Below are 13,889 nucleotides of genomic sequence, written 5' to 3'. Positions count from 1 at the left end.
CATGTCCCCTTCCTCAGCAGGGAAAGGACGATTTGATGCTCTCAGGCTGTGGGGGATTAGGCCTATCACAGAGGCTCTGGAGGTTTGTCCAATGCCTTTTCCAACGCCCCCTTTCTCCACCTGTTTTCATATACTCCAAGAAGACCAAGGGGAATCTTCAAAGTCCAGACTGAGCCAAGAGCAGAAATTCTTTAATTAGCTTTCTCTTGGACTGGGGCCCTGGCGAATGGATTAGTCATGGTGGGGGGCAGGAGGAAGGGATCTGAGTCCTCTTTAAAGCCAAGATTACAAGCCTGGGGTGAAGGACCCCCAGGGGGGCAGTCTCTGGGGACAGGAGGGCTCCCGAGTGGGCCCTCCCCAGACAGCAACTCCCGGAGAGTTGGGAGGCGAAGCAGCCAGCAGGAGGATGGAGATGTTCTTGCTTGAGCCCTGCTGTCTTTAGGAAGCTGGTTGTGAGAGACTCCTGACGTAGCCCAGGCTGTGTGCCTGAGCCTCCTAATGAGTGTGTACCTCTTCCCCATGTGACCATTCAGATTTCTAACTTCATAATTAGAGGGGATTTCCTAAAGGGGCACCCATCTGTGAGAGGCAAGGCAGCAGGCCTGATGGTGCCAGGCGCCAGGCATCTGTCACCATGTGTCACCACATTACACCCTCAAGGCAGCATGACACAGTTGCCTTGCTTACTTTCACTATAAGCAAGTACCTTTCAAGTTGTTGATTTGTTTTGTTTTTAAGATGGAGTCTCACATACCCCTGGCTGGCCTCAAACTCATGATGTATGTAGCAGAGGCTGACCTTAAGCTTCCCCCATCTTTCCAGGTACTGAGGTCACAGGGGTGCACTGCCATGCCTAATTTATCCTTGCAGTGCTAAGGACCAAACTCAGGACTTAACCTACGCTAGGTAAGCACTCTACCAACTGAACTATAGCCTTATCCCTATTCCTGTTCCAAAGGGGGTGCAGTTCCGTCCTCAGCCCTGGAGAGACCAGGAGTGGAGGTGTCTGTCTGTGATCTCCTCAGCAGGGAGGAGCAGGGGAATCAGAGGTGCAGGGTCACCCTCAGCTACATACAGAGTGCTAGGCCAGTCCTATCTAAAAAACACAATTAATGTTTTTATTATTATTATTATTATTATTATTATTATTAGCCTCAAGTTCCGCAGCTTGCTCAAGGCCTCAGTGACTGATGTTGACTCGGGAGCCAGCTGTGGAAGCAGGTGTCTCCCACTGCCCTGAACGATGTATGGCCTGTGGGAAACCTTCCATCCACCATAACTTAGTGCCTGTGTTATGGTCCAGGCAGAAGTTAGAGCTGGGTACCAGTTAGAGGTAGATGGGTTTAAGTTGCCCCATGCCCTCCATGTGAGAGAGAAAGCTGGCATCTGCCTCAGTCTGAGGCACTGAGAAGGCTGGGTGGAGGCTAGGGGCACCGGCACGGGTGAGCTAAGAGAAGAGGATTGAGAGGGGGTCCCAGGCTGTCTGAGCTCCAGGCTGGCAGCTCCCAGGCTGCAACTCTCCCACTGGCTCCTTTTTAAGGAGGTGTACCACACACCAGGTGGGTAGGTGGAAGATGATTCAAGCACAACTGATCCAGATTTCCCCAGGACTGCCCATGGGAAGTACGAGCTCCCCGTCAAGAGTAGCTCCACTGTGACCAGGCCACACTAGGCTCTGCAGAGGACTCCGTAGGATGGGCTGGCAAGAAAAGGCACTGCCACCTGCTACCAGCTTTCTATACTAGTGTGATACAGAGGGATAAGCCACTCCAGCAGACTACCCACACACACGACATATGACTATGTCACACTCTGGGGTATGCCATATGCCAGCTGTATAGATCTTCTTTCCCATGATCCTCCATTGTAGCCCCGGCACCCCCACAGAGCTGCTGGAGAAACAGGTCATAGCTGAATATGCAACTCACAAGAGAACATCTGACTCAGGTTGAGGGAAGTTCTTAGAGGTCCTAGGAGACCTTCAGAGTACACCAGAAAGGAAGTAGCTACGAGAGTGCGCTCAACCACGGGAATGGCCCATGTCAAAGCTAGGAGGTGAGAGAGAATGCAGTCATAAAACCATGAGGGTGTGGCATACCTATAGTCCCTGACCTCAGGAAGCAACAAGATCAGACGTTCACGGTCATCATCGTGAGTTCTAAGCCAACTTGGCTACATGAGACCTTGTCCTTAAAAAAGAAGGAAGGAGGGAGGGAAGGAGGAAGGGAAGAAGAGAGGGAGGAAGAGAAGGAGGGAGGGAGGGAGGGAGGAAAGGTGAATCTCTAGCTATAGTGGAGAGGAGAAAAACAGAAAGAAGCAGGAAGGCTGGGGATGGCTTATAGCTACAATCCCAGCAACTGGAAGACTTGGGAATTGCTGCACGTTTGAAGCCAACATGAGCTACCCAGTAAATCCAGGCCTAGTGGGCTACAGAGCCAGAGCCTTTCTCAAAAACCAAGAACACCACAGACCAACACGTAGTGGCAAACCTTTAATCCCAGCCCTGGGGGAGCAGAAGCAGGAGGATGTTGGTTAGTTGGAGGCCAACCTGGCCCGGTCTAATGAGCTCTAGGCCAGCCAGAACGCACTGTGAGACTTGTCTCACAAACAGAACAGCAAAAGAACCAGACTCATCCAACTCAAGGTCTGCCATCCCATGTCCCTGTGTTAGCAGTGTACCCTGGGAAGGCAAAACCCAGAAGCAGCAGCCATGCCCTTGAGGTAAGTCCTGGCCCAGAAGGACACTGGCCACAGCCCAGGAAGCACATAGGAGCTGGGGTGGGAGCTGGGGTGGAAGCTGGGGTGGGAGCTGGGGTAGGAGTTGGGGTGGGAGCTGGGGTGGGAGCTGGGGTGGGATGCTGGAAGTAGCCAGTGTGGGGTGTAGGGGGTGGGGGTGGGGAAGACAGGGATAAAGCAGCTGTAGCGCTGATACACACAGAAGCAAATCATTTGTTTTCAGACATAAAGCAAGCATTAGTGAGCACCTACTATGTGCTGGTGTGAGACATGAGGCACGAAAGAAACAGCCACTCCCTAAGACTGTGCCACGCCTGCTTAAGTGGGTGCTCCCACAGCCATCTCCTTGGTGGGTAAAGGATGATGCTCTTTTTTCAATTAGCCTTTTCTTGATTGCAAGCGAAAGTCTGCCTCTCTTCCCTTGTTTACTGGCCATTTGTTTTCCTCCTACCGGGAACCATCTCTGCCCGTCCTCCACACATTTTTCTTCTGGACTCCAAGTTACCGTTTGCATATTCAGAGAGGCATGGAGAAGCAGCCTTCTCCTAGGAAGGGGAGAACATGGGGACCTCTCTGGGACAGTCCTGGAATCTCGTCTCTGGCCAGCTCCTAACTCTGGCAGGAGCTCTCTGCAGGTGGAGCCCCCGACAGGCCTACGTCTGCATGGCAAACCCCAACGGACTTATTTGTTATGCACTGAAAAGGCTCCCTGCCAGCAGCTGGCTGGGTACCCTGGGTGGCACTCAATGGGAGCAGCAGAAAGGCTGGCCATTAGGGAAAGAGAGGTCTGCATGGCTCCAGGGACCCACTGACAAAAGGGGCCAGGTCCCAAGGACTCAGGCAAATGAACACTAGACCAGACACCTCTCTGTAGTCCGGAGCACACCTTTCCAACCCCTCTGTCAGCTGCAGCAGTTCCTGAAAAGTGACCCTTGCCAGGGGGACTTACGCATAAGCCCTGCCCCATCCTTAGCCTCCTGACCCTTCAGGCCCTGACGCACCTCTGCTGTTTATTTTCCCTCCAGTGCTTCCTATATTTCAGTGGACAAATAACGCAGACCATAAAACTGATTTCCAAAGCCCGTAAAGGCAATAACATTTAGGGAGACAGGAAAATTAAGCCTCCTCCCTTCTCCGAGTAATGACTGCTGGGAGTCCTCAGAGGACATCCTGCAGCTGCAGGCGCTCAGGCTGGGCTGCAGAAGTCCCTGCCCAGTTGGCAAATGGAGGCTCACACATGCTCCTAGGCCCACAGCAGCCACAGAGCCTCCGAGTTCCTGCTTCCTTCTTCTCTGGCTCTGTCTTCCCCAAGAACCATCAGAAGCTGCCTGGCACCCTGGGTGACCCCCGCACCCTGTCTCCCACTGAGCTCTCCACTGAGGCTGAGGCTGGCCCAGTAGCAGACCTAGCACAAGTTCTTTAATTCCTGGGCAAAGAGAGGCACTGGGGTGCATGCTCACAGCTTTCAGTGGCACAGGGTGGTTCCCCAGTGGGCCTGGATTATTGTGTACTTCCAGATCCCATCTCTCCTCCAGACATTCACCAAGTGGTACCCAGCACAAACGACTGCCTGCTATGGCCCTCTCCATGCCTCCTCCTCATTACCTCAGTGATAGGTCCACTCAGGGCTCCCAGGGAGGCATAAGGACCCCAGAAAAGTCACTTCATGTCCCTACATTAATGCGTTCCCCTGTGGGATCTTTACTGGGTAGGTCTGGACTCAGAAGTTGCTAGGGGAAGCTGGAGCTGTGAGGGCAGGCAAGATACAGATAAGCAACCAGAGTGGGGAAGAGGTGCCTGGAGGCAGAGTAACCCCAAAGCCCTCAGCAGCCCCTGCCTAGGAATTACAAAGACACTGGGATTCCAGGACAGAAGTCTTCCCACCAAGCTGATGTGACGATATGTGCCTGTCAGCCCAGCACCAGGGAAGCAGAGATGTTGGGATGAGCAGTTCAAAGTCATCCTGGGCTCCCTGAAAACCATGTCTCAATGCAGTGGGTATTTTAAAAACAAGACCTTCAGGTCACCAGAACCTTTTTTTAAAGCCCAATATGTAGAGTACACTTGTGATCCCAGCACCTAGGTCTCAGGGAAACAGAGGGGAGTCTCCAGGACTCAGTGGTCAAACGACCCCATCTGATGGGTGAGCTTCAAGCCAGTGAGAGACACTGTCAAGAACCCAGATGGCTCAGTGAGTAAGGATGCTTGCTGCCAATCCTCACAACCTGAGTTTGAACCCCAGGACTCACACAGTGGAAGAAGAGATATGAGTCATAAAGGTCATCCTCTGGCCTCCGTATGCACTGCAAATCGTGGTGTGACTGTTCACACATGCATATGCATGCACACGCATGTGTGCACCTAAGTAAAGAGACTTTTAAATTTTTAAATAAGATAGGTGGTTCCAAAGGAACAATGTCTGAGGGTGTCTGTCCTCTGGCCTGCATAAACACATACACACACACACACACACACACACACACACACAAGCTCCACCCTTCAGGACACATACCATTTTACCAAGGATGGTGGTGTCTCCCAAGCCAGGGAGGCCTAGTCCCACACCAGGAGGGGACATCAAGGTGGCCTAGTCCCACTCCCAGAGTCCCTTGTCACTCATCCCCCACTTTTGAAATGTAACTACATCAGTGTATAGTTAGTGTGAATGAAGAGTTGGAGAGAAGGGACGAGAGGATTTGCACCCCCACACACACACACACACCTCCCATACTAGGCCTTCCAGAAGGTCAGTCTGGGAGAGTTGGGAGCAGCCCTTGAGAGCAACATGGAAGCTGGCAGGACCTCATGCTGCCAGAGGGGCTCCAGTGCACATTTGCATGGAGCCCTTGGTGGCCTGCTGGAATTTATGCAGCCGTCCGCCCGCCCGCCCGTGCGGTTCCTAAGGCGAGACGAATCTCCAGGCCGCTTTTCTCAGCAGGAACAAGTCTCTCCTTCAAATCGATGGTGACACATTTTTAAACTCTGATGTTAAGGAGGGGAAGGTTTTGAAGGCCCCCTGGGGGGGACCCTTATTAGTCACAAGCTCATGTGAGGGAAATCACAGTGGCAGACTCAGTGGACCTAGGCAAGACAAGAGGCCCAGAGGCCAGGTCACCAGGGGCGGAGAGGCAGGAATCACAGCAGCAAACAGGAAGCAGAGGGCTTCCTGGATCAGGAGGGAAGGTGAACCGTGAGATGGGGCTCTGGTACCCTGAGCAAGCCATCTGTGGGGGAAAGAACAGCTGAGCGATGGCGGCTCTGTCGGTACAGCACTTACTTCATTTGTGAGTCCTCAATTCAATCCCCGCAGAAACTGAGCGTGCCAGCTCACCCCGTAATCCCAGGCCTGAGAGGACCAGGAGTTCAAGGTCGTCTTCCACTCCATTGTGAAGGTGAGCCCCAATGAAAAACAAAACCTAGGCTCTCATTTCAAAAGAAGAGGACAGGCCACGCACACAGCTTTCCTTACTCTCAGCAGTCAGGGAACAGAAGATGGATCTCTAAGTTCCAGGACAGCCAGCACTACACGAAATACCCTGTCTCCAAAAGCAGGGAGATAGGTGTTTCCTGGCAGCACATGCCTTCTATCCCTACACTTGGGAGGCAGAGGCAGCAGGCTCTCTGAGTTTGAGGCCAGCCTGGCCTGCAGAGCGAGTGTACACAGGATGCATTAGTTATTTTCCTATTGCTGTGATAAAGCATCCTGATCCCCTTATATAAGAAAGGGTTTGCTTGGCCTTAGGGTTCCAGAAGAGTTCATTATAGCAGGTAATTGTGTCCGCAGGTGGCAGGCGTGGGGACAGGAACCCGCATCTCCAACCACAAGCAGGAGGCAGAGAGCACAGACTGGGACTGTCACAAGGCTTTGGAACCTTAAGACTATCTCCAGTGACACACTTCCTCCAAGGCCACAGCTTCCAAGCCTCACCAAATAGCACCACAAATGAGGACCAAGTATTCAAATGCCAGAGCCCATGGGGGACGTTCTCATTCAAACCACTACATGGGGTTACATAGTAAGGCCTGTCTCAAAATAAAAACAATTCAGAAACAAAACAAAAGACCAGCTGAGTTCTGCAAACACTGTAAGGAGAAAGAGTGGTTGGCATAAAGACGCTTCTGAGGGGCCATCTGTGCTGGAGCCATGGTGAGATGTCAGCAATCAAGCAGACTGCAAGGAAGTCCCGAACCCTAGTGGACGAGACCACGGGTCAGCATGAGTGGAAGGTGCCAGGTGTGAAAGAAGGCCTCAAGGAACCAGGCAAGAACCAGAAAGAACCTGTGCCAAGAGCAAGGGTCATACTCTAAGGAGATGTTAGGACAGAGCCCTCTCTTGAGGCTTAGTTTCTTTCTCTTCCTCCCTCCCTCCCTTCCTTCCCTCCTTTCTCAGTTTTGGGGATGGAACCCAGGGTATCACTTATGGTAAGCAAGCTCTCTACCACTGAGCTACACTTCCAAACCTCAACCCTGCCTTCCTCAGCTGTGTGTGTGCCTGTGTGTTATATGCATGTATGTGTACATGTGTGCACCTGCATGTGTGTGTGTGTGCGCGCGTGTGTGTGTTCTCATGCTCACAGGTGCCAGCCAGAGGTGGATATCAGCTGTCTCCCAGCTTATTTTTTGAGTCAGTCTCTCACTAGACCCAGAGCTCACCCAGTTCGCTAGACTAGCTAGCCAACAAACCCCAGGGATGTCTCTAGCTCCATCTCACAGAGCTGAGATTACAGGTATATGCCACCCCCTAGCTTTTTAACATGGGTACAGGGTCCCCTGCCTCTGTAGCAAGCAATGTTACTCATTGAGCTGTCGCCCCAGTGGCCGTTGATTCTTCTGTCACTGTTATACTGTTTCTAGGACGATTGGGTGGGGGTTGCCTTCAGGGGGTGAGGATCTCACTATGTTGCCCTGGCTGTCCTAGAACTCACTAAGTAGACAAGGCTGGCTTTAAACTGCAAAAATCTACCTGCTTCTGCCTCTCGAGGGTTAAGATCACACACACTGTGGCTCTGTCCCACACAATACTGGGACAGCAAGCTGTATGCAAGGCTCACTACAGGGTCGGCTCTGGTCCTGGATTTATTGCACTTGTTTTTCAGTAGGTTTAGGGCTAGAGAGATAGTTTAGAGCTCTTGTGAGCTAGGCAGTGAGTGGTGGCCCTTAATCCCAGTACGGGAGGCAGGGGCAGTTGCGTCTCTGAGTTCTGAATACAAGGCCTGTCTGGTCACAGAGCAGGTTCCAGGGTCGCTCTTCTAGCAACAGGTTCTGTTCCCAGCACCCATTTTTATACCGCTTGAAACCCAACTCCAAGAGATCTGACACTTTTCCTCTCTGGCCTCTCAAGACACTTACACACAAGTGACCTACAAACACAGATACGCACACCTACCTACACATACACTAAAAGTAAAAATAAATCTTTAAAAAGAAGTCACCTCGAGCTTCCATATCCACTTCCTTGATGGTGGCTGTCACCATCCATCAAGCTCTTCCCTGCCAGGCACCTGCGTGGTTCACCTTGACCCTTGAGGTCTCCCTGTTAGGGGACATCTCTCTGGGGTCTACGGGTGAAGAAGCAGAGCGTGAGGGTTACTATACCACGATGGAGCACACAAAGCTCCTCAGAGGCAACAGCAGAAACTGAACAAAGCTCTGTTAGGCATAGTCATGCCACACCACACCCTGGCCCAGATCCATGGGCCCAGCACCCTGCTGTCTGGAGGAGGGGAGCATTCCAGAAGAGAGTAAGGCTGAACAGACAGAGGTCAAGGCCAGAAGGGCACTGACAGGTGGCCAATTGACCATATAATTCCCTCCTTGGCTCTTCCTGGTCCCCTTCTGGCTGAATCCACCTGCTCCCTACCAGCCTTGTGGGGAACGCTCCCTGCTGCCTGACAGCATTGGGATTTAGCTTCTCTGACAGGGAGAGCAGAGCTCCCCACCGCCGCAAATGTCAATTCTAGGCCATTTGCTTCGTGGATTTTAATGTCCCTGTTTCTCTTCAACATCCACAGCGAGGGAGCCCTCACTTCTCGAAAGGGATGTAGTGTTTGATGGTGTTTAAACCGTGTGTGAGATACAGCCAGCCGGCAATAATCAAACAGTCTCGGCCCTGCTGGCAGGGGACAGCTGACAGCCAGCACTCTCTCCCACGAGCCACCCCAACGCTCCCATTTGATGGCAATTATAATGTCTAAAAGGGGAGGAGGCGAGATGGGGGAGTTTGTGGAGATGCTATTCATGGACCACTTGTTGCCCCTGGGGGGGGCAATAGTTATGGGATGTTATGGGGGGGGAGGCTTCAGCTTAACCCCATCCACCCTCCCGGAATGGCTCTATACCATCCTCCCCTGCTGTCCTCTCCTGACACCTCCACACAGATATAAATAGCATGCTCCAAGATGGGTTTGGTGCTCGCCTGGAATCCCAGCACCCAGAAGAGCTGAGACAGGAAGATCATAAGTTCGAGGCACTACAAAGTGAGTTCAAGGCCCGCCTAGGCAGCTTATTGATAGTCTCTATCTCAAACTAAAACTAAGACAAAGTCAGGTAGGGGGTATCGTTCAGTGGTAGAGCGAGGCCCTGAGTTCAATCACCTGGACCCAAACTAGCATATCCCTAACCTTCCCACTGCAGACAAGGAGACTAGCATCCTTACAGGGCTGCCACCTCCACCCAAGGTCCCCGGCTCTGGGGACTCATTAGACCCTGCACTGCTGCATCTTTACTGTGACCTACTGTACAAACAGCCTGAGCACCCCCAGGACAGCCTCACAGACCAGATACACAGTTCTCAGACTTGCACTTACCACTGGGGAGCTCCCAGTGCGTCCTGTGGAAAATGAACCCTTCAACATAGCACTAGTTATTATGGGTGGACCCTCCAGGCCCCACCACCCTGGCTGGAGTCTCTTCTCTTCTCTGAGCTCCCTTCATAAACCCTGTGGAAAAGCATGTCCACAGGTAGAAAAGCTTGCAGGAGATGGTGGAGGAAGCAGACCCCTCTGTGGCAGTCAGTGTTCCCTCTCCCACCCCAGGGTCCCTATACCCAGCTCAGGCCTAAATTCAGCATCCCCAGAAACTGCACCCTTTGATAGATGTCAACTGCAGGCTACAGGAGGGGACCATACAGTGGCCAATTAGAGTGTCAGCAGGACAGGGGATTTGCAAAAATCAACAAAGGCACTTCCAAGGTGAGCCTCTGAGGTAGGCATCCCTGAGGACTGCAGAGGGGGCCTTAGGTGGCTTCTCTGCCAGCTCTGACCTTGGATGTAAGTCCTGATAGGACCCACTTCAGTCATGTGGCTTCCTTGGGGGCATGTCCTCTGTCCTGCCCAGGAAGGCCAGATCCAGACCTGGAGTGTGTATGGGAGCTGACCCTGGAGGTCTGGAGAGAAGATTCATTTCAATATAGTCCTGAACATTACTGTCTTCACTGACTGGGTGTTGGGAGGAAGGACAGAGAATGGTACCCCCTAAAGGAGGGGCACCCATGTCTGCCTCACGACAGATACTGAGGCCAGAGCCTTGGTCCTCTAGGGATACAGGGGTCCGTCGCTTCAGGCAGCCTGTGCCCAGTCCCTGCTGGATCATTCCAGGAGAGTGAGCCAAGAGCTGCAGCTCCAGCCCTTTTCATGCTCCGCCAACTTAATAGTCGCCATTAATTTCAAAACACACACATTCCCATAAGCTCAGTGCTTGGGACAGCATCAGGGACACGGGCAGCTGCACAGGTGTGGGAGCCGAGGCCAGGTGGCCTCAAGGTCAGGAAGCCCAGGACAGAATGTACCCCAGCCACCGCTCCATACAGGCAAGTTACAGCCCTCTGACGGGGGTTTTCTGACAGTTTGGTGATAGCAACCTAGAGATGGGAGGCTGGGGGCCTGGCTTTGAGACACACCACTCTGCCACTTTCCTGCTGTGTGACCCTGAGCAGGTCACTATCCCTTTCTGAGCTCTAGTTATTCATCATCTTCCACTACAGAGTTTACACATACCGTGCATGTGGGCACATTGAGTCCTGTGCTTCTCTCCTCACTTTGAGAGGCCCCCACACTGCCAGGAAATCCAGGAGAATTCCCAGGAATGGTAACCACTGTCCATATCTATGAAACCAAGAGATTCCGCTGAGGCCCAGAGAGGCAGGGTGGGGCTACTGCTGGATCAGAGAGAGGGATCCCAGAGCTGGCTCTCAACAGCACTGGGTCACTTTTATTCACCAAAAGTCAACCACAGCTCAGGACACTGGGAGCCCCTCCCCTCACTTCCCGTGAAGACAGCAGACTGGTGGGTTCTGACCCACAGTGGGATATCAGCAGATGATCTGGAGGCAGAAGGGACTTACAGGACTCCTCTGCCTGTTACCCACCAGTCAGGCTCACCTCAGTGGACTAAGCCCTGGAGGGGGCGTCAATAATTCAGAAGGGATCCATCATTTATGAATTTATATAACATGGCTCAACCTTGTGGAAAGGAGCCACACTCTTCTGGAGGCATCAGGCCTCTTGGTGCTTCTTTACACAGGGAGGGTGGCTGCTGGACCTCAAGTCTGCTGACTGGCCTCCCTGCTCCATGCTGCTCCCACGCCAGGGTATACCCAGCGAGAGTTGGTATAAAAAAAAAATTCAAGCTGGCTGCATCCCTTTAAATCCCAGTGTCAAAGACAAGGGGTTTGGGTTCGTTTGTTCGTTCGTTCGCTTGTTTGTCTGTCTGATTTTGAGACAGGGATTCACTATGTAGCCCAGGCTGGCCTCGAACTCATGGAGATCAGCCTGTTTCCACCTCCACCTCCAGAGCGATAGGATTAAAGGCGTGTGCCATCACTCCTGGCTTGGGGCCCCTACTCTAACCTGGTTCTGTGATCTCATGAGAGCCCTAGTCTCTTACTCTGTAAAGTGAGGGCCCTCCCTGCTCAGGAAGTCTTAGCGTCCAGTCAAGGCAACCCTGGGTGGGCAGTCCTTGAAGTATTGGGGGCTGGGACTCAGAACCCAAGACAACTGGACAGCAGGAAGCTCCCCACCCCCAGGGCTCATGGGGCCAGTGGCCTCAGGAGCAAGCTCACTGTCCACTCACACTGCTTCCTACCAGCCAGCCATGACACTGAATAGAACCTGTCACCAACTGAGTGCTGGGGTGGGGTGACTTAAGCTGAGTGCCAAACAGGGGGTATGACTTGTAAATGGGATGGAGCCATGGAAGGGTGGGGGAGAGGGTTGGCCTGGAGAAGAGGCCTTGAGCTGCAGTGGAGACTAAGTGGAAATTTGACAAGGGTTGGGGGAAGGAGAAGAATGGGGAAAGGGGGGAGGAGGGAAAGGGGAGAGAAGAGACGAGAGATGAGAAGAGAAGAGGAGGAGACAGGGAAGGACAGAAGATGAAAAAGAAGGGGAAGGAGCTGGAGAAAGATAAAGGAAGAAAGAGGGTGAGCTGCCCAGGGCCAAGCCCCACAGTTCTAAGCTAAGCAGCCTATGCAGAGGCAACCATAGTGGCCTCTCTGGCTGGGCTCTGCTCTGGCCAGCGCTGCCCCTGCCCCTGCCCCTGCCTATACTGATGGGGAGCCTTTTCTTTTCTTTTCTTTTTTTTTTTTTTTTTTTTTTTTGCTGTCGGCGGCCGGCAAGCCTCAGCAAACACATTTAAATCTGAAGTGACAGATAAAGCGATTTACGGCGACAGTTTAGCGTCAGATCACTTCCCACTAGGCAGTCGCTGTCCCTGCGGCCCCCTGCTTGCTAGTCCATCAAGGCGGTCTCTAAATCACCCGCTCCAGTCCAGCCCAGGCAGGGCTGGGGGACAGCCCGAGCAGGGCGGGGCCCTCTGTGGCTGCTCACTGGTGGCCAGATGCTCAGAGTCAGGCCTGCTGTTCTACACACTCAGTACCCTTCAGGGCGGCACGGAGGGATGAAACATGGGCTTGGGGACGGTGGGGTGGGGGTGTGGGGATAAGAGGCGGGTAGGCTCTCAGAAATCAAAGCCCCAGGACTTAAGCTGAGTGCCACTCAAGCCTTATTTTAAATAAATAAGCAGCTTAAAAGTCTCCCTGTGAGGCCAGCTTGTCGCTGTGAGACATGGCTTCCCACCCATTCTTTAAGGCCAGGCCCCAGAACCCAGGCCCCTCAAAGGCCTCCGTGACCCACTCACCTCCCGCCACCTCCTCGCAGAATTAATTGGTCCCTGCGGCTTCGCGCACACTTTATTCAACCCTCCCTCCCGGGCGCCGTGTCACATTATATTCTACTTAGCTGCTCTTGCTCCTGACTTCCCCAGGACTAATTTACTGGGGCCCTCTGTGTGTCAGGCCTAAGCATGTGTCATCCTCCCTCTCACACAGGCTGGGGCCTGAGCATGGTAGTGGCTCTCAGATGAGGACCTGAGGGATGGGAGGCGCTGGCAGGAGCCCCCAGATTCCACTCCAAAGGCCTCAGTGCTCCGACACACAGGCCAAGCCTGAGACTGCTCTGGAGAGAAAAGCGCCTGTGTCTCTGCACAAAATGTGACATTCATGTATGCTCTGCCCCAAGACGGCTCGAAGGCCAAAGCTGGGCCACTGGACCCCTGGGCTGGCCAAGAATGAGGGTCTTTGTGTTCAGACTTCCTGACCAGGGCCCGCCCATAGACCCCAGACGTGGGGTTAAGGACACATCCACTGCCCGAGGCAGAGAGAAGAGCAAGCACTGTAAAGGCCACAACACCTCCCACCCCAAGTGGAGAAACCCAGACGCAGTCCCAGGGGTCAAAGGAAGAGCTAGAGACAGAGGCGGTTCCCATGCCTGGAGAGGGGACGGCCACAGGGGGCTCCCTAGGTCATCTTGCCAGCGTGGCGGTCGATTTAATTAAGATGGATGTGGCATACCCCTGTGAGCAGGAGCCATAGCCAGCACAGATGGCAAGAGCTTGGGGCTCTCTTGGGCACGGCCCTGATGGCCTTGGCCATCAGCCCATGAGGCAGCCGTGGGGAAAGTTTAGTAAATTTGGCTTGCCCCTGTGACCTTAAGCCAGCCCTGTCACTCACTAGCCCGGCATTCCTCCTCTCCCTGCCCCACGCAGCATCCCACCTCTGCCACATAGCACACATCCACATCATACACACACACACACACACACACACACACACACACACACACACGCACGGCAAGTCTCCCCATTTCCTCACAGGCCCTCTC

General features: G+C 53.3%; 1 protein-coding gene across 8 annotated transcripts in view; it reads right to left on the bottom strand.

Annotated features, from left to right (window-relative positions):
• Positions 1–13,889, bottom strand: part of Macrod1 (mono-ADP ribosylhydrolase 1) — a 156,159-nt gene that overhangs the window by 130,526 nt on the left and 11,744 nt on the right. The window lies entirely within an intron of this gene.

The sequence above is a fragment of the Rattus norvegicus genome, chromosome 1 (assembly GCF_036323735.1).
Source record: "Rattus norvegicus strain BN/NHsdMcwi chromosome 1, GRCr8, whole genome shotgun sequence".
Classification (NCBI taxonomy): Eukaryota; Metazoa; Chordata; class Mammalia; order Rodentia; family Muridae; genus Rattus; species Rattus norvegicus.
The sequence above is the reverse complement of the archived record's forward strand: the minus strand, read 5'-3'. Positions and strand labels throughout refer to the sequence as shown.